This window comes from Carassius gibelio, chromosome A7 (genome assembly GCF_023724105.1).
Source record: "Carassius gibelio isolate Cgi1373 ecotype wild population from Czech Republic chromosome A7, carGib1.2-hapl.c, whole genome shotgun sequence".
Lineage (NCBI taxonomy): Eukaryota > Metazoa > Chordata > Actinopteri > Cypriniformes > Cyprinidae > Carassius > Carassius gibelio.
In genome coordinates, this window is record NC_068377.1 from 31,097,493 (window position 1) to 31,123,253 (window position 25,761).

A 25,761-nucleotide genomic window follows, 5' to 3' on the forward strand; every position below is an offset into this window, starting at 1 on the left:
TGAAATCACGTTCAAGAAGTCTCAGCACACATCGCGATACTTGCTGTCAGTTCCACAGTTTGGGTGAGTAGTCGTATATACGCTCTTTTAATGCCTTTCATAAAATGTATTCTGTCTTATTTATTAATCAAATTAGTGCCATATGTTTAATCGCTGTATTATATCGGTCATCCGCAGCTGTCTTTGAGTTTCATTGCGTTTAAATAAATGAACACAGCTGCTAATTAGTCTGATTAAACTCTATCTGTCACCTGACGTGCCATAGACCTTCGAACAGTTTTATATTATTATTAATTTCAGGATTAATGATGTAAGTTGTATTTGTAGTAAGATCATAGTAATAACGACACTTACAATAGTAATAAATGAAATGTGAAGTTAAAACACAGTAAACTGGACATTAGTAACTGTAACTGTAGTTTTACTATGGTATATTAATAATCAATACAACAATACAATAATCACCAAACCAGCTATGTTTGTATCACTGTAATGTTAGTGTTTTTATGTGCTTTTATATGACAGATATCACAGTAATCATATGTTCTGTAGCATGCTTTTAATACCTTTTAATGTAAATCCAAAAAAAAAAAAAAATCAAATTAAAAATAAATAATAAAACATGCATTTTTCCATCTTGCAGTTCTTTCATATCAGTTTATATATATATATATATATATATATATTTATTATATCTAAATATTTTGCTCACAGATCATTATTAACATTCTGTATATAATTCAATTTTATTTACTCTCCCCTTTTTATTATTTTTATTTTTATTTTTAGCTGAAAAGACGTAAAGGCAGTCAGCCCAGAGGTGTTTCTGGAGAGGGATTCCTTCAGAAATGGAGAAGACAGAAAGCTGCGGAGGCAGATATATGCAGCAGTAAGTCTGTGATAGTTTGTCCCTTTTATCAAACACTCCTGCTGTTATAATTTGTACAGCATTTGTTGTTTCTTAAACTGTTGCACTGTCCAAATACCCACACTTGCCATCTTTGCACTTGACCACTTGATTACTTATTTGAAGTCTTTCCTGTATTTGGCCTAGTGTTCAAGTGAGCATGATTGACCACAAGTGTGTGTCGAACTTTTCATGACCTGATGACTGTGTTTCCCAATCCTGATCCTGGAGAACCCCAGCACTGCACGGTTTTGGCGTCTCTCTTATCTGCCTTGGAGTCTTCACTGATGAGCTGATGAGTTGAATCAGGTGTGTTTGATCAGGGAGACATCTCAAATGTGCAGTGTTGGGGTTCTCCAGGACCAGGATTGGGAGCCACTGCCTTATGGGACACTTATGTGTTTACAGAGATTCTTAATATCTAATTATCAATATTTCACTGTTACTGTACATTGGACAGCTTCCCATGACCTCTTGTGAGATCTCGGCAAAAAGTCTGACGATTTATTCCAAAACATGATGCATGATGGGATACACTAAGCTTTGTATAGTGCTCCGGAGCAGTATTGGAGAGGTTTAGTGTGTGTTAAGGACGCTGTGCTTTGGCATTATTAAGACCGGGGACAGTCTCGTTCACACACTGTCACGTACACACACTCTCAAGTGGCCAAGACTGCAAGTGTGGGTATCTGGACAGGGTCAAAGTCTTAAAAATGATCCCTAAACACATCACAGTCTTAATAATCCAGTTTAACACTGTATGATATTGTACAAGCCCCAGGACGGTCTCATCTGACACTATCAAAAGAATTCATATGACTATAGCTTGCTATTAATTACTTGCTTTCAATAATGGATGCATTTAACATTTAATTATACAGCATCTTTACAGAGGTGTAATGTACAAGTTGCACGTAATTAATAATATTTCCTTCTTTCTGTCTTACAGGATTTTTTGCAGATAATCCTAATGCTGTTCTTCTTTTTCAGGTCTAAAATATCAAGCTCAACAGCTCACTCAAGAGCCAACCCTCACAAACCTTCCTAAAAACTAAAAGAGCTATTACTGAGTCTCAGCGAATCTTGCCATGATCAGCTCTTCCCAGGTACATTTGTTTAGAATATTTTTTTTAATCAACATTTACTCCTCAAATGCTCTGGTCTGAATCTTACTTTAAATTAACTTAATTATGTTTAATGAGCAATATTAATTGCACACAGAGTCAGTAGAGATTATCTTGTTTCACAGAAGAGAAGGAAGACCAAGGAAATTATTTGCTCAGGATGAGGAATGAAGATGGCCATCTTGTGCTCAAACAAACAGAAGTCCTCTGGTATGTGTGTGTTGAAGCAATGATGTGTTATACAACATTTTATGATGATCTCTCACAGAACTGGTCATGTCAGCCTTAATTTCTTTTTTTACTATTACAATTGCAGCATGTTAGCAAAGTGTGACTGGACATTTTTAATATTATGTTTTTAAAAACACACCACCTGTTTTAAAAGTAGACAAGTATCATGAAATTGGTTTAGTTGATATAAACACCAATGTACATTATTTAATTGTTTTCTAAATGTTATGTTATAAATTGTGAATTGATAGTTGATTGGTTTGAAGCCAGGCCTTACACTGCACAGACTAAAACACGTTTGTGAGAGAAGTCAGGAACTTTGGAGAAAGATTCTAGAGGAAAAAAACACATTTACTGCAACAATAGATGAATTCTAGAGTCTCTGAGAACTACACATGCTAATGCAGTCTCATGAGCTAGACCTTTGCCTCTGTAACTTTTTCTTAATTCTTTAATTTTTATTGCAGTATTTTAATTTGTACAGATGATCTCATCAGCCAAATGAGGGGTTTTGACCAAATGATGCTCTTGAAAGGAGTGAAAGAAGAGGATGTGCTAAATTCTCTTCAGAGAAAAAGCTTCTCAAAAGGTCTCAAAACAGCTTGAAGAATGGTAAGTGTACAGTACTACAAGGGTCATAGTTGCTCACACTGCTAAAACCACACAGAACATAAGCTGCGCTCTCTGTCCATTAAACAACTTCTTCTGCATTGTTTGTTTCACTTTGACCAGGTCTGGGATCTTAGGACTGAGAGATCCTCTGGCTGAGGACAAGCTACACCTCATCAGTGCTGGATATCAGCCACAAACTGTTTCCAGACACGAGAGAAGAAGAACACGATGGGGAGATGAAACCAGTTTAGATGTGATGATGGGAATCATTATTTTCTGGAACAGTATCTCATGTCTTATATATATCACATGATCTGTATCACAGTTGACTGGATAGGACTGTGTGACTTTTAAGGACATTTCATCACTCATCTGTGTGAACTGATTAATATATGAGGTTAATGTATTTTTGATGATAATTATTTTCATTGAATCTTATTCGTCTTGATTCTACTTTATCAACTTTATAGTCTATGCTTCAATAAAATGAAAATGGTGAATATTGTGTTCTGAAGATTCTTGGTAAATACATAATTTTACTAGGTAGGCTCATATGTGCTTATTTTAGACTTGGAAAAACAACATTTTAATTATTGAGATTATTTTTTTATTTAAGACATAAACATTTTTGATCGGATTAATAACATCTGGGACAGCAGTACACCAGAAAGTAATTTTTTTATATTTTAGTAACAAATTTGCACATTTTTTTGTGAAATAAAGGAAGTTACGAGATTAACTATTCTGCATTACAAGATGGTGCCATGGGCTTTATTGTTACAAACACTTGAGGGATAACTGAGAATGTAGCAGGCATGATCAACGTGGATCTTGTACTGCATTAAAACCAAGAGCAGGGACATTACTGATGTCCAGCACCTGAGGAGCAAGATACGGGGGTGAGGAGGACATTTTTACACTGATTTTTGCTAAATAGTTATATATATATATTAATAATTAATAATTAATATTCTTAGCACTGCATGAATTTGTCCTTATGTAATAGTGAAGTATCACAATGTGTATACATTGTCCTTGATTACTGCTTTACAGGTGGGGAATAGATAAAGGCAAGTTGTTGCAGGTTCATCCATTATATTTCTTGCCATATACTTCAAAAATCAAATAAATAATCTATTATTTTCATTATTAAATCATTTCTTTCTAATTTTTCAATGTTTCATCAGATGGCCTCACAATGTCCTGTCAAAAGGTATAATAGTCATGATCAATAGAATAGAAAACAGAGGACTGTGAAAACTGTCAGATATAAATGTGACTCAGCTCAGTTTGTTGTCCATTATGAGGAGACTACATATATGTAGGTTTTACTGCCCTTCAACCCCCAGGGGCCCAGTAGCACCCCCCGGAAGAGCCCAAAACTGTACTTTTCAAATGGCTGTAAATCAGAGTCCAATTAACATATCAAAGAGAAAATGGGCAGGATTATTACTTATGCTATGCTGATAAAATAATGTTGAGCTCAGTTTTCAGAAATAAATGGAAAGCTGGCATAAAGGCATTTTAAATATTGCTCACTGTAAAATACCACATTTCAGCCTGCCTCTCAAATATATCATAGAGGTTTGCACAATAAACATATTTAGATATCCAGTTTTCCTTAAAATAAATAATTTATTTCGTTTCGTTAATAAAAAGTTTTAAACTACATTACCCACAAGCCTCCGTCGTTCTATCTATGCAAAGGCAACACTAGGGGGCTGTTTTTTGTAGTTCATTGAAGTTATGCTTAGGGTTAGGATTAAGATCTCGCTAAAGATGTCATTTTTGTCAAGATAGCAACACTTCATTGTTGACTTAATATATTACTAATGTGATGATAGCAGCAAAACATACTTTTTAACATGATGCGCTGTTTAATATGGGTTAAAAGATAGTCCAACCACAGACTGTCCTGAAAATTCATAGCCAATGACATCAAAGCTGAGCAGCAGCGTCACATTTCCTTATCCATTTATGACCGACGTCTTTCGTTTTTCGGCTGAAGGGATAGATTCGGTTAACAATAGATTAAGCTTGCTACTTATTAGATTCTGTTTTATTAACGTCTTCACCTTCCTCCCATGTTCAGCTTGACAAAAATTGGGCAATATTGATGTGCACATGCCCAGCAGTCGCAGTTGTATCCAACAGACAGATTCCTCTATAATAAATATAAGACACATTTTTAAGATTTGTATTTTTTTTTTTTGACCAAAGACAAATATATTTACTAATCAAATGACGTGCTTCTAAAATTTACATTGTATATTACATTGTGTTTTAAAATTGTTCACATTTGTGTTTCTGTGATTTACCATTCTCTACCATTTGAACTCTAGGAATAAAAACTGAAATTATAAATGAATGAATGAACAAATAAATACATAAAGCATAATAAACATGCATATTTTTGTAAGGATCTTCCATTATTTATTTATATGTCAAACTCATTTAAAGACAACATGCCCAAATTACTACACTGCATCCTCTGTCACCAAGCTCGTTTTTGCCACCATAAAGAACAAAAAGGCAGTTATGTTGTAAACATTAACTATTTTCAGTATGCAAATGAAAATGCTTTTATTAAAAAACAAAACAGTAAATACAGTATGTCTTTCAGAGAACACTGGAAAAAGTGTTGTGACCAAAATGTTATACAACACAATGTAAATGTTTCAAACTCACAAAAAAACACCATGAAGACATGCATGTCAAGTGTGCAATATATTTTTAATATGGAGCGCTATTTTTAACTATTGTTTTCATCACTGGTTCTGTAATGTATTCATTATGAGCTTATAATTAAAACAAAGTTACATCTTCTGCAAAAATCAAACCACTGCAAAGTCTAATCACTGATCCAGGGACCATTTCTGTGTGTGCGGGGGATAAAGAGTTAACGAGGTGAGTCCTTGTGCATGATGGAGAACTGCAGCGTTATCCTCAAACAATCCTGTAAGACAGAAAGGAAGGAAATATTAAATGACATTCAACTTATACATTACACTGTGTTTTGTTTAGACCATAAAAGCAGCCTCTGTAAAGATGCTGTATAATTAAATGTTAAATGCATCCATTATTGAAAGCAAGTAATTAATAGCAAGCTATAGTCATATGAATTCTTTTGATAGTGTCAGATGACACCGTCCTGGGGCTTGTACAATATCATACAAGTGTTAAACTGGATTATTAAGACTGTGATGTGTTTAGGGATCATTTTTAAGTTTTTGACCCTGTCCAGATACCCAAACTTGCAGTCTTGGCCACTTGAGAGTGTGTGTACGTGACAGTGTGTGAACGAGACTGTCCCCGGTCTTAATAATGCCAAAGCACAGCGTCCTTAACACACACTAAACCTCTCCAATACTGCTCCGGAGCACTATACAAAGCTTAGTGTATCCCATCATGCATCATGTTTTGGAATAAATCGTCAGACTTTTTGCCGAGATCTCACAAGAGGTCATGGGAAGCTGTCCAATGTACAGTAACAGTGAAATATTGATAATTAGATATTAAGAATCTCTGTAAACACATAAGTGTCCCATAAGGCAGTGGCTCCCAATCCTGGTCCTGGAGAACCCCAACACTGCACATTTGAGATGTCTCCCTGATCAAACACACCTGATTCAACTCATCAGCTCATCAGTGAAGACTCCAAGGCAGATAAGAGAGACGCCAAAACCGTGCAGTGCTGGGGTTCTCCAGGATCAGGATTGGGAAACACAGTCATCAGGTCATGAAAAGTTCGACACACACTTGTGGTCATCATGCTCACTTGAACACTAGGCCAAATACAGGAAAGACTTCAAATAAGTAATCAAGTGGTCAAGTGCAAAGATGGCAAGTGTGGGTATTTGGACAGTGCAACAGTTTAAGAAACAACAAATGCTGTACAAATTATAACAGCAGGAGTGTTTGATAAAAGGGACAAACTATCACAGACTTACTGCTGCATATATCTGCCTCCGCAGCTTTCTGTCTTCTCCATTTCTGAAGGAATCCCTCTCCAGAAACACCACTGGGCTGACTGCCTTTACGTCTTTTCAGCTAAAAATAAAAATAATAAAAAGGGGAGAATAAATAAAATTGAATTATATACAGAATGTTAATAATGATCTGTGAGCAAAATATTTAGATATAATAAATATATATATATATATATATATATATATATATATATATATATATATATAAACTGATATGAAAGAACTGCAAGATGGAAAAATGCATGTTTTATTATTTATTTTTAATTTGATTTTTTTTTTTTTTTGGATTTACATTAAAAGGTATTAAAAGCATGCTACAGAACATATGATTACTGTGATATCTGTCATATAAAAGCACATAAAAACACTAACATTACAGTGATACAAACATAGCTGGTTTGGTGATTATTGTATTGTTGTATTGATTATTAATATACCATAGTAAAACTACAGTTACAGTTACTAATGTCCAGTTTACTGTGTTTTAACTTCACATTTCATTTATTACTATTGTAAGTGTCGTTATTACTATGATCTTACTACAAATACAACTTACATCATTAATCCTGAAATTAATAATAATATAAAACTGTTCGAAGGTCTATGGCACGTCAGGTGACAGATAGAGTTTAATCAGACTAATTAGCAGCTGTGTTCATTTATTTAAACGCAATGAAACTCAAAGACAGCCGCGGATGACCGATATAATACAGCGATTAAACATATGGCACTAATTTGATTAATAAATAAGACAGAATACATTTTATGAAAGGCATTAAAAGAGCGTATATACGACTACTCACCCAAACTGTGGAACTGATAGCAAGTATCGCGATGTGTGCTGAGACTTCTTGAACGTGATTTCATAGCGATAAACATCTCATGTCCTCGTGTCGAATTCTGACGCCAAAAGTTTCCCATTGAAAGCAATGAAGGTCGTAGTGCTTCGATATTCGACGCCGAGAGGCACATTTGGCGTCATGAAAGTGACGCTAGGGGCGCTTGACCATGCTTCGTTTTTTGACGCCTTTGGAGTGAGAATGGGTTGAGTAATGACATGCAGCAAAACTAAGCTAAGCACTGAAGCGCTACTTTTATTGCTGCTCATGTGCTCAAATACTGTAATGTGGGTACCAAACGGGAACCAAAAAGAACATGTGACTGTAGCGCCAAGAATGCAATGTGTAAAACAGGCCTGAAATTGAAATAAATCAAAATTTGTACTTATGAACACCACTGATTTTACATTCAAACTTTTTGGCTAATGAAAACCACATCTGCATTGCTGCCAGACATTTCGACTGGGGCTCTCTGCTGTGATTCTCTGCTGGATTTGGTCTGACTACACAATGTCACCTTGAGGGTATCATCTTTGACCTTTCAAACCTGACCTCTGACCATAATCCTCCTGACAGTGACTTTCCTTTTCTCTTTAACATACTGAACCTCTGAGGATCTTATGCACTGTGAGAGGAGAACAGAGAATTGAACCCTGATGAACCTACAGTCCTTCATAGAGACAAAAGAAATAGAAACAAAAGTGAATAAGGCACTCTTAAAAATAAAAGTTCCAGTAAAAATGTTTTACATTTTTTTCCTATGACATCCACTTATAATGTTATAATTTGGTTTTCAGGTTTCCAAAATGTTTTAAGTGAAAGTTTCAGTAAGTTTAAAAAAAATAAAAATCAGGGACAATTTGATTTATCTAATGCTTTCAAAAACCAAAAATGCAATGCACTGATCTGAAGAATCAACCAAACTAATAAGAAGGACATTTTTCATTTCTAATAAACCATCTATAGTGGAAAACTCAAAAACTGATAAAAAAAAAAAAGAGCCGTGTTTGCACTTTAGATTCAGAGAAGAAACATGGTCTTATAAACGGTTCTCTGTAAAATGTTTTACTGAAGAATCATTTTAAGTCTGAAGTGACAAAAGGAAATAGATTAACTTAATCTACTTTACAAACTATTAATAAACAGCAAATTAGGTGTTTATAGGAGTTTATTGTAGTTAATGGTTTATTAATAGCGAGAACTGAACCTTAAAATAAAGTGTATTAAAAAATGTTGTTACATTCTAATATATACAGTATGCATATATTATTTTTATTTTTTCTAAACACTTTTTTCTAAACACTTACACTTTTTTCTAAAGTATTTCAAGAGCTGAAGAAAGACAGTCCACTGTGCTGTTTAGTCACAAAAGACTGGTCATGTTGACAGTCAGATTTTGTCATAATAAGCAGGTGTGATGGCTGATGACAGCGCAAGGATTGAATTCTCCCGTGAGAGATCCCGTAGCCATAACGCACAGCTTGCTTTCTCTCAAAGAAATCCACAGAGACCCTCAGTACATCTGATCCACAGCAAAACACAACACTGCTATTTAAAAAAAAAACATCCTGCCAACGACTGGCCCCTTTGAAATCGGGCCCGAGCATTCTGGGACGAGATCTCTCCTACGAGAGCCTGTTTTGCTTTTACTCCTCTTGTCTCCCGTTCTGTCGGTCATGGACTTCTGAGGCCGGAGCTCTGTTTATTTTCATCTGCTTACCTGATGTGCTGTGCCGGCCAGCGGGAGAAGCTAACAGGGATCTTTCAGAGGGTTACATCAGTGTGATTAGCCGGCTGTCATCAGGGGAACGTGAGGCCTGTCTGTGCAGTCTCCACCAGGGCTGTGGCAGCACGCCTGATTGGGGCCGATGGGCTGTTGTTTTGGGAACGCCAGATCCAATCAGGTGGCTTAGACAGCGAATGACAGGGCAGAAGAAAAACGTAGAGAGGAAAATGTCACTTTTCTCTCAGCAGGAATGGCGCCGGAATGCACAGACGCTCTGCGTGACAGACAGGTGACGAGCTGTAACTGAGGGCTAGCTGTCAAAGTGTGGGATAACAGCTGATCCTAGAACAGCAACTGGCACCAAACCTCTGCCTCTGATGAACGGACATCAGGTCACAAGCTACGGAGGGTAATATCACGAACAGAGAGAAGTTACAAAGAGCGATTGTCTGCCGAAGAAACATCCTGAAAGACGACAGTGTAATTTTGTCTGTAACCACTCTCGATAAGGAGGATTAGTGTGAGAATGACACTTCATTATGCTGAGGACACTGATTTGTGTGTGTGCCCTTCACCTCTCTCTCATGGCTGGGTTCCTGTGATCAGTGGGACGATATTCTTAAAGTGCTTGATCCAGACAAGTCCTCAACCTTCCAGTGCTTGTCCTGAAAGAACACACACACATTTGTATAAATCAGGATCCTACTGCAGGCTGCAGTGTAAAATGCTAAATGGTGTGCTGTGATAGACTGATCTCTGTCAGTGGAAAAGCACCCAAAAGGGTCTGAATCAAGCAGGTGTTTCTAATCTGCTTAAAGCTAAATGTCAGGATAATGAGAGGCTGGTGAGAAGAGAAGCTAAATTAGCTTTAAAGGGTAATTAGCTACACAAAAGGGCTTTTATCACAGTTACAATGAGAAACAAAGAAATGAGAGGCTCTGCTGGACCCTAATGAAGTAACATCAGTAAGTGTGTGAGTATAGTGGAAGATGAGTGAGAGACTGAGACATCACTGATGCTGTGGTCCCGATGGCTGTTAGATTTTTAGATGTGAAGGGAAAATTAAAAGTGCATATTAATAAATATTATTTGTGTGTGTGTCTGTGTATATATATATATATTTATATATAGTCGCCGTATTACCACACCTGGAAAGAAACAAGAGTCTGTAGCAGTGATGAAAACATAAAATATGAAGATAAAGCATGTGCATCACTTCCAGGTACAATAGCAAATCAAAAAAGTAAAAATATCATTAAAAACAAAAAATAAAATGTACACTACTAATTATGAAACTTTCTATTTTAATATATTTTCAAATGTAATGTATTCCTGTGATCACAAAGTTGTATTTTTGGCAGCCATTAATCCAGTGTTCATTGTCAACTGATCCTTCAGAAATCCTTTTAATATGCTGATTTGGACCTGAAGACATTTTTTTAAATCAAAGTTGAAAACAGTTTTGAACAGAACATTTTTACAATTTTTAATGTATTGATGCTTTATTTTAGTGCTATATTTTGACTTTTTTTTTTTTTTTTTTGGTCAGCTTGGCCAGTGGGTTTACACCAGTGGTGTAGGTTATGTTGTGATGACTTGCCTTGAACTCTCTGCTGACTGTGTGGAGTCTCTTGAACATGATCTGGGTGGTGTTGTCCGTGGTCTCGGTCTGTAGGGAGGTCAAGTGACCCCCCTTCCACTTGTCCCATAGTCCCTCCCATTGCAATCTCCCATACCTGCTGCAGGTAATTCACATCCCACATTCACACCAAACACACACACACACACACACACACACATGCATGTTTGTTTTTGTGAAAAGTGGGGACATCCCATAGGCATAATGGTTTTATACTGTAGAAACTGTATATTCTATGGCCCTACACCAACCCTACACCTAACCCTAACCCTCACAGGAAACTTTGTGCATTTTTACTTTCTCAAAAAAAAAAAAAACCTCATAAGTTCTCATAAGTCACCCTCTCCTTGTAATACCTGTGTCATACCCATGTCATTATACAGAGTTGTGTCCTGATATGTCACAAAAACAAGAGCACACACACACACACACACACACGCACACACACCACTGCATACTGAACCAGAAGTGACCTTACCAACAGTATCAATACTGTTCAATCTTCCTGTCACACAGGACCAGTCAATCGCCCTCAGCCTGTTTACACTCTGTTGTGCTGTATTATATGTATTATATGGAGAAATGCTTTTTATTACTGTAACAGCAGTGAACAGGCACCTTCCCTACAGTGAGGATGTCTTTAGAGGCTGGTTGTTCAATACTAAATAGGTTGAGACCGTAGCGTATGTTCTGATCCTCTTCTAAGAGCCTCCAATTGGGCACGCAGCTCTGAAACCTGCTGCAGTGCAGAATCTGGGGTTACACTGCTGCCAAATGGACCTGTACACACATACACACTCAAATAAGACCATATACATGAAGACGAAGACATAAGAAGACCACACACACAAGCATACAGATGCATATGTCAATGATTAAAAAAACTGCACATTCAGCTGTCATTTCCCCGAATAGCAGATTGTCGCTCTAAAAAAAGCTCAATGGATTCTTATTGGCCAGAAAGTAAGCGAAGCGAGCATGTTTCTCACAATGTGCTATTAATGTGGTTTCACAGTTGGGAGCTCAGCAGGTCAGTAGGTCTCTTTTCTGAGCAGAGTGTGAGTTCTGGCTCGGACCCAGCTCCACACATAAGCCTGGACTCCCACGATCCACGCGCACTTGTGACAGCTTTGATATACGAGATATCTGATCTTTTAAAAAGCGCCTCATTCATCTCAGGATGGCTATACACCATGTGTACAGTAACACACAGGAATGCACTCACACTGACACCAGCAGGGGCCCTTATCTGCCCCAAAGGCCTCTGTGATATGTTTACAGGCGCGGATGTTTACGTCTGTCAGCGTTTATAATGGATCCCATCAAACACACTGGCTAAATCGCACACTTACATCTCCAGCAATTACAAAAAACACACATTTGCACAATTCTGCATTAAGGCCAGCCATTAAACAGCATGTGAAGATCCATCGGGGATCTCCAGTCAATATTTGCATAAAGCCTGATTTACTGAAGCATTTAGCACATGCTGAAGTGTGTCGCTGGAGCAGAACAAATTCAGGAGCATGGGTGTTGAGAGGTTTGATGACGCCCATTCTCTCTCTCCGTTGTGCCTGACTAAAACGTAAAGAAAATCTAATTAGCAAATGTTAAAATGTGCTAAATTTTTGATAAATCTGCCTTGGAGACTTCAACCAATCATACATGTTTAATTGGCTCTGCGTTTCGAAACGCAATGTCGTATTTTTCCTCAGTGCCGGATCTGAGAGGGAAAGTCACGCTGGGTCCATGGAGAGCAGGAGATGAGATTTTGAAGGGGCACCTTGGCAGGGGCCAGTAGTATGTGTTTGGACTGAATGAGTGTGATATTATTGAAACTGTCTCTTTCCCTTGAATACAAATTTCTTTCCGCACAAAGCTGCTTCCTGGCCTCATTAACCTGAAGGAGCCCACCATTGTCTGCAGGAACAATCCAAACAATCCTGCCGTTCTCAACAAGTTGCAGCTGCCGCCCACGTTCGGAAATTCTGTGGTTGTGGGAAATAATGATGGTGAGCGCTGAGCGTGTTTGCCACGTGTTGATTTAGCACAAAGCTTTCACGTTAATCGGCTGTGCCAAAACTCCAACTCTGTCTGAATCAAGACGGAAAGGTTTTCAGATACATACTAATAGGAGAAGAACATGGGAGAAAGAGACGCAGAGAAGGAATGACAGGAGATCAAACTGGAAAACAACAGACTTCACAGAGCTATCAACCATCACAAGGTTACGCAAACACGATAGAAATGAGATGGGAAGCGAGTGAGCATAGAAGTGCAAGAAAAAGAGACGAATGAAAGAGGAGGGAAGGAAAAGTAGGACGAAAACTCTGTCCGCTTTGATACAGTTCGACACAACGTGACTTTGTTCGTGAAGTGGCAGTACAAGATAGAAAAAATATTTTTTCAATCCCGTTTTTTAATAGAGGAGAGAATAAACAGTGCAGAGACAGCAGCAGGAGGTGAAGCAGCATTACGGGACAATGAGAGAGAGAGAGAGAGAAAGAAATAGGGCGGCAGACAGGCTGAGAGTGCAGTCAAGGGCAGGATGTCAGCGTGACGGTCACTTCTGCTGTAGGTGAGGCTCCATGGCGTTCTGAAACATTATCTCAAGGCTAATTGGTTGTGATGTGCCATGGGGCATGTGGGAGGTTGATGGCTCTACCCAGCACTCCCCACCATGCAAAACACCCACGGTCCCAGTAAGCAAAGGCCTGCGGTGCCGTCCATGTAGCGAACTGACCTACAGAAAAAGAGGCATGCTGGGATGTGAAGCTCACAGTAGGGTGTGAGACAGTACTGGAAGTTACCCTACTGGCCGTATGTGTGTGTGTGTGTTTTCCCATTGTATAATATTAAAATCTCTCACGTTAATGTGTACAGTGTTTGTGTGTTCACCATTGCTTCTGAAGCTCTGTAGGGCACAATGTGTCTTCTTAAACCTTTTAGAGGAGAGTATAAACCCACTCTTCGTCATGTCTTTGTGTTTCTTCAACATGATGTCAATGTCAATCACAACTTGCTGGAACCACACCCACTCTGAATTCAGAGCCCCCAGCAACTCCAACACCTACAGAGATGGAAAGAAAAAGCGAGAGATAAATCAAATAAATCAATAAAATAAATGGGCTGAATCTGTCTTACTCAGATCTGCCAGCAGAGTTTCCAGAAGTTTTAGACTGTCTCCCAGTTCCAGCAGTCTGAGGAGTCTGAGACACCCTGAAAACACATACTACACAGCCATTGACTCTATGCGCATGGTAAATATTTAATGCCTATTGAATTAAGTGAACTATGCACAATAACTCAGAACTAGCCACATATAGATGCTCTGTTTAAATTATTTGAGCTGCCTACCAAGGTAACTTTTTAGTTTATGTTGCTATGTAGTTGATAAGAAATTCTGAGTGGTTTTTAGCATGATGCATTGTTGTGTTGCTAGGGTGTTCTAGGTTGTTGTTTAGTGGCTCAAGCCAGGGTCACTACAGTACACAAGAAAATTACTAACAATTTAACTACACAAACTTAAAGCAGAAATAAAAACTACTGCTAATTCTAAACATTATTTAAAAACTATAACAGTATCTCAATTATATTAAAATAACACTGGTGCAAGTCAAAAGAGCCAATTCCTGAATCTCCACGATATTCTATTGCTAGTCAATGGAACTCTTTTTTAGTGTCAGGCCATTAGCTTAGCAACATGCTAATGCCAGACACTTTTGGAACCAACAGAGGATTTCAAGTCTCTCATGCTCTTCACGTGAGGGGTGTTAATTGCTGTGGCATGCATGAGTGACCATTAAAAGGATCGCTGCCCATGAAGAGCGTTTCAAATCGGTCACTTATGAGGTTTCATTTCAGTTAGGATCCCAGCTGCTTATACAGAGAGCAGACAGCGAGGCAAAGTTGTAGAACAGAGTTTTCCTGCAGGAAGCTGTGCAGTTGGGTCATTCTTTAATTGCGGTGGCAAGCGGTGTCCCTCTATTTTACTACAACTGAAATAAACTTTAAATACCAATACATTAAAAAAGTTTGCATGTTTGTATTCTGTAGGATTAACACAATTTGTGCACTATTAATAGTTAATTTTTCTGTTTTAAAATACCTATTTAATTGGGTTTGGGAGACTGCATTTGTAAAAAAATATGCATGTTCCCGCCATACCTTAGAGAGTTATCATGAAATGTAATTGCAACAACATTATTAACACAAATAAAGTGGTTATAATGTGAATATAGATTAAAAAAAAACATGTATAATTGTATTAAATTGTTTAAAAAAAATACATTTGTTTTTTATATTTAAGAAAAAAAGTTGTGTCCCCCAAATTCATGTCTGTGGTGTTACCATAATTGATTTTGCCCCTTTAAGAAAAGGGGGAAATCTGTTTAAACTACTTCCTGTGTATAAAGGTCACTGCAGGTGCTGGTTGATCTGAGGGGTGCATGGTGAGTACATTCTTTCTTATTAGTTTTCTTAAAGTTAGCTAAAGGTTTGACAATTTTATGTGTCACACTTTATAGTGTCTGTGGTGTTATGTTGATAACTTTCAGATTTTTACATATTTTAATCAAAATGTTGATAAAAACACTTATTAATGTCCCCTGATCTTGAAAACATCATGATGGCAGCCTCCATTTTAGGAAAGTCTGGATTTAGGCTGATTTGTCACATAATTTGAGCATATTGTAACTTGCGATATAAAGTCAGTGGTGTTCCTTCAAAATGACATAGACATAAGTGGCTGTGTCACCAGTGTTTGATTAAAATTATTTAAAAATCAATTTTAATTGATATATCATAACAAAACTAATTTGAAATGCATAGCAATATATTTTATTAGAAAAAAACAAACAAGCGTTTTTACAAATTCTGCCTCTTATTTGCCACCCCAACTGAAGAATGACCCAGTTCCTTTAGTTTGGCACTGGCCATAAGGCTGAGCAGCTGCCTGAACTTGCTCTGCCACTCGTTACAATGTTACATCAGAAAGAATTTAATTGGAGAACATTCCAGCAGCTTTAACACTGTCTCTTCCTTCTGGACATTAGTCACCACTGTGTATCTACAACACACACACACACACACACACACACACACACACACACACACACAGAGAGAGAGAGAGAGAGAGAGAGAGAGAGAGAAAAAAAAAAATTCACTCATAATGGCTGCCCTATTAATAGCAATTTAATTTGTCATCTCAGTACTACAACATACTGTAAATTAAATTAGTTTTTCAAGAAAATAACGGAATTGTTCAGCATCATTTGTTTCTGAGGAGTGTGAAGAAATAAAGCAAGAAGTTACATTAACCATAGTAATTACAAATAAAATGTGTCTGTGAATGTATTATTTGATGTGAAAAAAACAAACAAAAAAAACGTTATACATGAATGGTGGCAGCAGGCAATACACAAGTGTCCTTCCAGTATGCACCAGGTCATTAATGCACAATCACACACACAAAGTCTATGTTTCACTGCACACACACACACTTTCCGATCCACACACACTCAAGCATCCATTGTTGACATGATAACGATTTGGCGAGTGCAGATCAAATCTATAGGGAAGAGTTGTTGACCCTGCCCTCAGGACTGGCACCTCTGTGCTGCAGACACATCAATAGTCTGAAAGGCCATCACATTGTTCTCACGTGACCTCAAAAACACCCCTCTAGTGTCCTATCACTACTCAAGCATTTTAAATTAAAAGAGATGCATGTTTGATGGTGAGAGAAAAATGGTGAATCCATTAGTGCATTTGTTCACTAAAGAAACTTTTATTTTATTAGTAGCACTGCAAATAATTAATATGTTTTCACGTTACTATATACAGTACATTTTAGACCCTGCTATTGCACATTTAAAAACAAATTTTGTTACTAAAAGATAATGAAGAAAAGCTACAGACCTATGTCAGCGTCAAAGGAGGTTACTCTAGGGCCAGAGACTCGAACCCACAACCTTATTGTTATGAGTCAAACTCTCTAACCATTAAGCCACAACTTCCCCGAAGGTGAGTAAACAGGAATATAAGGATTGCATAAATGGCAAATGTAGGGCATATGTGGTGAATGAGATGGAAAGAGGGTGTATACCGATGATGGTGTGGATGGGTTTTTACTGTGAGTGCTGGTGGGTCAGCAGGTCTGGAGAACGGTTGAACCCTGAGATGGTCTTGATGAGCTGACAGCTAATGCTGTTCACTATGTGTGCCAGTTTCTGGAGAGAAAGAGAGAAATCCACCTGGACACACAAACACACACAGTGTAAAAATATTTTCAAGCACAGAATCGTTATATTCATTAAATAAAACTTTGAGTTGCCAAATGATTACAGCAATTACATGGTATTAATTTTGTGATTTATTTACTTACACTACCATTCAATAGTTTGGGTCAGTGTGTTTTGTTAATACTTTTATTCAGCAATTTTGCATAAAATTTATCAAAAGCAACAGTAAAAACATTTTTAATTTGTGTTTATTTATTTATTTTTTACTTTCAAAGAATATACATATTCAAAGATCTCTCAAAAAAATGTTTCATGAGCACCTAGCCAGCACATAAGCGTTAAAAGATCATTTCTGAAGGATAATGTGGCAATGAAGACTGGAGTAATGGCTGCTAAAGATTCAGCTAAGCCATCACAGGAAATAACTACATTTTAAAAAATAATTTTACTGTTCATTTTAAATTGTAAATATTTACTGCTTTAACTGTATTTTTGACTAATGAAAGATTTTCCCTCAAACTTTTTGTGTATATGATTGTTTTATTGTAGCGAACACATTAACACACAGCTTTAAGGGAAAAACCTCCAAAACAAAACATGTAAATTAATAAAAAATAAAAAAAATACACACAAAAATGCAAATAATTAAATTCTACGTTATTGAGAACTGGATCACTTTTCATGTTAATAGCCCAAAAATGTTTTGTCTGTTCTCATGTGGAGTTTGATCACAGAGCTATGTAAATGTTATGTAATGTATGTTATGTAATGTATGTTATGTATGTAAACCACTCTGACTCCATTAACGTAGAAAAGTTTTCAAATATGGAGTTATGAGTCTTAGAACCAATTTTTATTTTTATTGCTGAAATATGACAGTCTTGATGTTGTTGCTTGTCCAGTGTCTTGTGGTTTCCGTGGCCATTTATAATTGTCTCCTCTGTGAGAGCTGGAAGAGGTGTGTCGCATCAACTACCAGCGTGAATTTGTTTGTCAGTCAGCCTGACAGATGTTCATTTCGCTTGGTGTGAACAGACCATTCATCAATAATTTTTTTTTGCTTATTAATTTTGCATTCAGTGTGAAAGGGCCTTTAATGGTGTGTCCTAAGCTAGCATGAATGCATTTCCCTTCCATCTGGCACTTAGAGCCCTTTGCCTCAGGCAGTCTGTCTCAACAGACCAATGCAACCACTGTCCCTAAAATACACTCAATTAAGTCAAACTAACGTTTCTGCTTTTTCTTTCTCACTGTGTTTTGCTGACTAAGCATCATGGGACATTACCCATAGGCCTCAGTCCAAATATATCTCTGTAGAGCTGAGCAGTAGAGTAGAGTGCTGAATAACGCAGCAGTGCTGTCACAGCTGTGATTTATAGAGGTTGTGGTGTTCTGATTGCCCTCTGCTTGATGCATGATAGTGTCTTTATTCTGCATGTAAAACACATGGCCAGCAGCTCTCCATGACCAACACAATGATTCGCAGTTTTTTAAATTTTACTTTTAGACTTGAAATCACAGAAGGTAAGGTTTTGGTGTCTAGATGTGAGGTAAAGGTCACCTCGTCGCATAAACAATGTTATCAATGGCCACTGCATTACTAGATTTGACAGAGAGTTGTGTGTTTGTCTGTGTGTACATGAGCAAGAGATTGATGAGTCTGCTGTGTCAGTAACACCTGTACTCTGAATAAAGAATTTGGAGATGCCTTGCCGTCTCCATTGATAGCTTTAGAGAGCTCCTGCAATGAGCGCTTTATATTCATATGAAATGTCTATCTCAATACAGACAGCTTAGAAAGCTGTAGGATCTGATCATGTCCTCATATCACTTTTGTACTCAAGGGTGGGTACAAAATGAATCAGTGGTAAAAAAAAAAAAAAAAAATCCCCAACTGTAACACATCAGTACAACCCAATCTTAATTTGTGTTCCCGTTATTTTACTGATCACTGCTTCTCTAATCTCAGCGAGTTCAACACAGGATTCACAAAATGCTTGCTCTTGAAAGATGGCTCACTATAAAATTTATTTTGACCAACTGTCTCCACTGAATAGTAGACGGAGTAGATGTCAGATCCTAATTGCTCTCAACCACCCACCTACTCCTAGTTTGCTTGGTCGCAGGAGCCTCTTTCTTAGGAGGACCAAAGCAAACGAATAACTGATCTGTTGTGCCTGGAGATCCTCTATTCTCTTCAGTGAGGATATGTTGAGTAAGAAGATCGTCTTCAGCTTGAGGAGCTATTCAGATATATCTTCAATTGGTTCTAAAAGAGCAAAAAAAAAAAAAAAAAAAAAAAAGAGCTAAAAGCCTCCAGAACCAACACCAGGTCCCATGAGGGCACCTTGGTGCGCTGTACTGGCCTAAGCCTTTGAGTGCCATGGAGTAAATGTGTAGCTAGTAGGTGTCTTTCCAATGACTGACCATCTAGAATGGTGTGGTAAGCAGCTATGGCCATCATGTATGCCTTCAGAGTGGAGGGAGATAACCCTGTGGAGAAACTCCAGAATTGTACCAACTGGGCAGTTGACTGGGTTGTGCAATCACTGTCCGCACCAAGAAGTTAGAAGTTTCCACTTCAAAGCATACAGTTTCTTCATGGCAGGAACTCTGGACAAGAGTATGGTCTCAACAACCTCAGCTAAGTGACCGGATGCTAGGATCTGTGCCCCCTCAGAATATCCAGTGGAGAGCCATCAAGAAGGGATACAAAGTCCAATAACCGTACTCGGGCCGGCCAGAGCGGAGCTAGTGACAGCAGACGGACCCTGTCCCAGTGTACACTCTACAGAACTCCGAAGCGAGCTCAGAGCCAATTCATAAAAGAAAAAATTATATTTAAAAGCACACTTCTAGTTTTGTGAGATTAATCCTCGTGCATTACATGTATCATGTAACATTATGCACACTCAATATTTGTCATATATCATGCTATAGAAACTCCCTGAAATTAAGTATAAAGAGGAGAAGAAATCGGCCCTATAGGCAATTGCACATGCCAGGATCTGCCACTGTCAGATGCAGTTAGAAATTTACTAAATAAAAGCCTATTGCAAGACATCCTGTGGTTTGGGGGTACCTGGGGTGTACCCCAGGCCAAATGGATGCACCCGATACTGGTATGCTTCGCCCCCAAAAGCAAAAATCAGGAACCTCCTGTGTTGAGGAGGGATGGATAAATGGAAGTAAGCATCCTTGAGATCTATTTTAACAAACCTGCCCTCGGAACTGATTTGAGACACAATCTGTTTGATAGTTAACATCTTGAACTGAAACCATTTGATAGCAGTTTTCAAATGACGCAGATCTATGATCAGACACAACCCTCCATCCTTTTTCAGAACAATGAAGTAACGCCTGTAGAACACTGACTCTCTCTCGTGAGAGGAGGAACACGTTCTATGAGTGTCTACCAGAGCCTGATCAGGGCTTACTAATGTAGGAATGACCCTGTTTAAGCAAGTTGGAACGAGAACCGAACTGAATTCTGTAACCTCTCTTTGCAGTGTGCAAGACCCATTATGAGACATTTGGCAGAAGTTTCCACGCTGTCAGAAATTCTAAGTCCTCCATGAACGAATGTCTCCTCTGTTTAGAGGACACCGACAGAGAGTGCCGCCTCGCCCCCTGCTCTTTTAGCTCTGAGCTACAGGTCATGACGCTGTTTCTGGGTCATGTGATATAAGGAACCGGATGGTTGGGACTACTCCCGTTCAGCAGTCCCATCCAGGTCTTTTAGCAGGTAGGCCTGGTACGCCTGCAACACTGCAATAGTGTGCAGATGCAGACACACACTGGTCTGACCTACCATCATATAAGCTTTCCCAACCAGGCTGGATGTCAGTCTTACTGACCTGGTGGGATGCTTTTAGGATGAGCATCCTGTTTCTTGGCTGACCACTCTATATTTAATTTGGCTCTAGAAAGAGTAACAACCTCCATGAGCTCTTTGTATGCGAGGGACTGTGGTGGCGAATCCACAGTCTCCTTCGTGTCAATGCTCATCACATCAACCTCCTCAGAGAAAGACTGATGAAGCGTCTGGCTCTCTCTACAGGGGGAAGAAATCATGGACAATCATGACAGTCAGCCCCCTCGAGATCTGATCATACAGATGATACACAAATTGTGTGTATCCATACCCAAAATATAGCATGGGCAGGGATTAAGACTTGAGACGCTGTCTGCTCGCCACTGATTTAGCCTTTGATATTGGCATTATTAGTTTGCTCTTTTTGCTTTCTTAACTGAGTGCTTGTAACATACACACACAAACACACACAGACATGCTCACTGAAGAGCAGAAGCTAGCATGTGTGTTTTCCAGTTGCGCTTTTATACTTCCTGGTTGCTCACATCACTCCGCTCGTGATGTCTCGCTTCTCTGTTGGACTGATTTCATATCTACTTCAGTAAGTGGTCCCGCCGGGTGTTCCCACAGCATTTAGTCACAGCTCGTGTTCCTAAAGGGGAACATAGAACTGCTTTGAATGAATTGTTGAAATGATGAGGTGATATTAAATGCATATTTATTTTTTAACTAAAGCTTTTTGGCATTGGATGCATTTAAACCTATTGTAGGAGACTCCCAAAACAATATTAGGAACCTTAAAAATGGCATTATACAGGACACTAACAACAATCTTAATGTGTAAAAAATTGTTAGGCTATGCACTTCTTTGTTCTTGCTATCAAAAATGACAGAAAGACAGAATGTGGTTGAAAAAAACAGAGAAGAAGAAGAAATAAAACAGAATAGATGCGAGAGGAATGTGGTGTAAGAAAGGGTGGAAAACACATTCAAACCGAGCAGCAGGGGTTTTCCAGCTCATGTCTTCCTCTCTCACTCTTCTACAGAAAAAGAGCATCTGATTTCAACCTATCCCTGTGCTTAAAATTAAAAGAGGCAGTTCTTATCCACAAAGCATTAAGCTTTCTCTTCCAACTGCTCCCTATTCAATCTGTGGAGGGCAGGGTTGCTGAGACATTTCTGAGAGTCTGCATAGAGGTTCTCAGAAGCATCTTAGATGCTGCATAATCTCACTCTTCCTTCCAGGTCAGGATCCAGCTCATCTCAAGACTTTTTCAAGCATGAAATGTGTCACATGAAATAAGCCTCGAAGGGGAAGATTACTCTATGTGCACGGGTGTGCAGAATGTATACTTTCATTTCTAAGTGTGTGTGGGTGTGTGTAAGCTCAGATGTTTCGTGTTCTCCACACTTCTCCATTACCACTGAAGCTGTTGCCAGCTCTGTTTTGGACTCGAAGGATGTCTGACATTGACTCTAATGTGAACTTGATCTCTCTCCCCCAGCTCTCTCCAGCAACTGAGTGAGAACTCAGCACGAGGCTGGCTTCATTTTATTGTGAACGATGGGGCTGTTTATACTGACAGATGCCTATGCTTCCTTTATTAAAGTAGAAGGGGCATTCGTGCTGCTGCTTGCATGCTTCTGTGTATATATGTGTGTGTGTCTCTACAACGTGGCTAAAGGGCACTGCCAGTGCTTTAATATCATATTGCCTTGTACAATGAAGGAGTGATGGACAGCCAGCAGAGGAAGAGAATAGATTTTGCAATTGCTCTCCACTGAGTCGCACTTCCATTTTCAGTAAAGCCTGCTGCCTTATTCTTGCATTACAAAAGCAATATAGGCCCGCAAAAGGACACAGCTGTAACAGTACAAAACAAGAGCAATGCCTTGTATTCCTGAAAAACTGTAGCAAGGGTAAAAAAAATAAAAAAAAAAAAAATAAATAAAAATATATATATATATATATATATATATATTTTTTTTTTTTTTTTTTTTTTTTTGCTACATTTGGCAATAGTGGGTGACTATATATTTATATATTTCTTACATGCCATCACGCACTATATTTTATTTAAAAAATAAAGAATAGATATGAAATTAATACTTTTTATTCAGCAAACATGCATTTAAATGATCATAAGTGACTGGAGTAATGGCTCCTGAAAATCACACAATTAACTAAACTAATCTTGAATACAAATTACAGAAAGCAGTTGTTTAATATTCTAATAATATTCCACAATATTAGTTTTTACTGTATTTTTATTTAATTTAATGCAGCCTTGGTGCCAGTATACGTTTTTTTTTTTTTTTATTCAAAATCAATAAAAATGGAATCTTACGGACCCCAAACCTTTGTATATATTAGTGTTATCCCTATAAGAATGGGATTTATACAGCTGATTTCATTCTTCATCATTTCTTTTGGATGTCTTCCTAATAAAGTACCAGTCAACTGTTTAATTTACTCATTAAAGCCAGCCCTTCTTCTCACAGTCCAAATATGTTCTTGTGTGCTATCGCTGTGAAAGTTATGAACATCTTTCATTCGCTGTAGATGTCTTCTTTATAAGCTATTAAACTGGATATATTTGGCCTTCCAGCTTATATTTGGCCTTCCAGGTCTTGTTTAATAAAAACAGCACCTGCCAGTTATCTGACCACTAAGTCTTGTACAGTCTTTGCTGTCTGCTACAGAGCTCAAATCTCAGACCCCATCTAAACCCCCACTCACTAGAGCCTTGTGGTACAAAAATCTGTGTGCGACTAAAAATTGGATTAAAACCTGTGAGACTTTGGGTGAAACTTTGCATACTAGAAGAGGGCTGCATACAGCAAAACTGATCACTGATAAAGGAAATAATTATAAACAAAAACAATTGTTTGGGTCTTAGTGGTTTCACATAATGTAATGAAAAATGCATTTCTATGAAGGGGAAACACATTTACGTACATTGCAAGAATTATTTCCATTTATCAAAACAGTGTTTCTTAACAGCAAGTGAGCAATTAAAAGTTGCTATCATCATTTAACTTCATCATAAAATGTATGCATGCATATCAGTCAAATGAAGTGCGGCAGAGAAAGGGAACACATTGTTCAGAACAATATTCTATTCTATGTAAATAAACTTTATATTGTAAATTTTGCAATAATGCATAGCAAACAATACAGTCAAATTGTTTACTTTGAACAAGAACGCATTGGGCAAGACTATGCAATCAAAGAAAAAAAAAAAAAACATTGGATTAATAGATTATCAAAATATTTTTGCTTACCACCCTAAACTAGAATGACCAGAAATGCTAATTATTAATTAGTTTAGCAAATCCAGCATTTCTTTGAAGATTCTCTGCAATTTTTGGACTTTACTGAATAAAACCAGGCTGCTTTCCACACCGGGCTTCATGCCTAGCTGTACTTCAGCTTTACCAGACATTGATAAAGACGCTGACTGTTTCTTTTCTGTCAGAAAAGAGACCCAGCTCATCTGCATTTAGAGCCTTAATGATTCTAATTGAGAGTGAACACAATCATATAAGGTTAAGTTGACTGTTGTTGTTTTTTTACAGGCACTGACAAGTTTCTTTCACAGCGTTTTTAAAAAAAACAAGCAAGGCCATTTTAAAAGCATAACTGAAAAAGAGGGTGGTAAAAATGGATTAACAAGTCTTAGTGGATGTGCTTTGCCATTTGGGGCAAGTGGCCTGTTTAGCTTGTGCTGGGTTTAAGTGTTTGTTTCCAGCTGGCATGTGAAGAACACATTAAATGTGGCAACAATACTGACAGAGATGACTCACTCTGTCCCTCTGAGAGTTACAATGAGTCCTCCAGGTTGAAAAGCGTGTGTGTGTGTGCTTATGTGAGAGAGGAGGAGGTTATTATTCACTGCAGAATGAGGGACATAAGTGTGAATTGTTTTGTTTAGTGGAAGTGTGTGTGTCTGTGTGCATTTAATTCATGTGCTTTTCTCCAGACTGGATGTGCTAAAGTCTTGAATGGAGATGTGTATGTAGGCAGATTGAATGTAAATACTTGTAAATACTCAGTTTGTACTGAATTCAGTCTCTGTCAGCCATACCGGCTTGTTGTAGTCTCCAACAACTTAGGAGGACATTCTCTCTCAGTTTGTGGAGTTCTTCTCTGTGCTGATACACCTCTGTGATGGACTGAGGGTTCTCGAAGAGCAGTCGGTCCCAGTAATGAATCTCATCAAACATCTTCAACAGGTTCCTGAACACATAAACACAGTTATACATTCAAAGTCTATGTATTTGTGCTCACACTAGAATCAGCATGTATGAAACATCTCCAGTAACGGTCATGTGTTGTAATGTAATGGTCATGTATGACTACAGATCAGCACAACCACATATAACTCGATTATCTGAAAGGGTTTGAATGGGTCACTAAAGGACAATAATGAACCATATTCACAACATATTCAACGTCAAGTCTAACAGAATATTCAATGTAGCTGAATTTAATCCATTGCTGTCAATATTGTTATTTAATATTATTAATTTCTCTCCGCAGAAAAAGTGAGAAGTGGAAATTTTATGTTTGTATACTGTCCTCTACATTAAATAAAAAAAGACAATGTTTTTCTGATAAAAAATTATAAAAACTAA

At 37.9% G+C, this 25,761-nt stretch overlaps 2 long non-coding RNA genes and 1 pseudogene across 4 annotated transcripts; 1 reads left to right on the plus strand and 2 right to left on the minus strand.

Moving 5' to 3' along the window:
- LOC128017520 (dynein axonemal heavy chain 2-like) overlaps positions 1–25,761 on the minus strand; it is a 129,340-nt pseudogene that overhangs the window by 72,579 nt on the left and 31,000 nt on the right.
- Positions 782–2,876, plus strand: LOC128017193 (uncharacterized). 3 transcript variants are annotated; one of them, XR_008184377.1, is made up of 4 exons: positions 782–889; positions 1,898–2,013; positions 2,157–2,241; positions 2,747–2,876. It is a non-coding gene; the product is annotated as an uncharacterized LOC128017193 (long non-coding RNA). The 3 variants fall into 3 exon arrangements; XR_008184378.1 differs by lacking the exon at positions 782–889 and adding an exon at positions 1,074–1,216; XR_008184376.1 differs by lacking the exon at positions 782–889 and having other exon boundaries at positions 1,378–2,013.
- On the minus strand, positions 5,190–6,933 carry LOC128017194 (uncharacterized). The gene is made up of 3 exons (XR_008184379.1): positions 6,825–6,933; positions 6,499–6,659; positions 5,190–5,830 (listed from the first exon to the last, which is right to left on the minus strand). It is a non-coding gene; the product is annotated as an uncharacterized LOC128017194 (long non-coding RNA).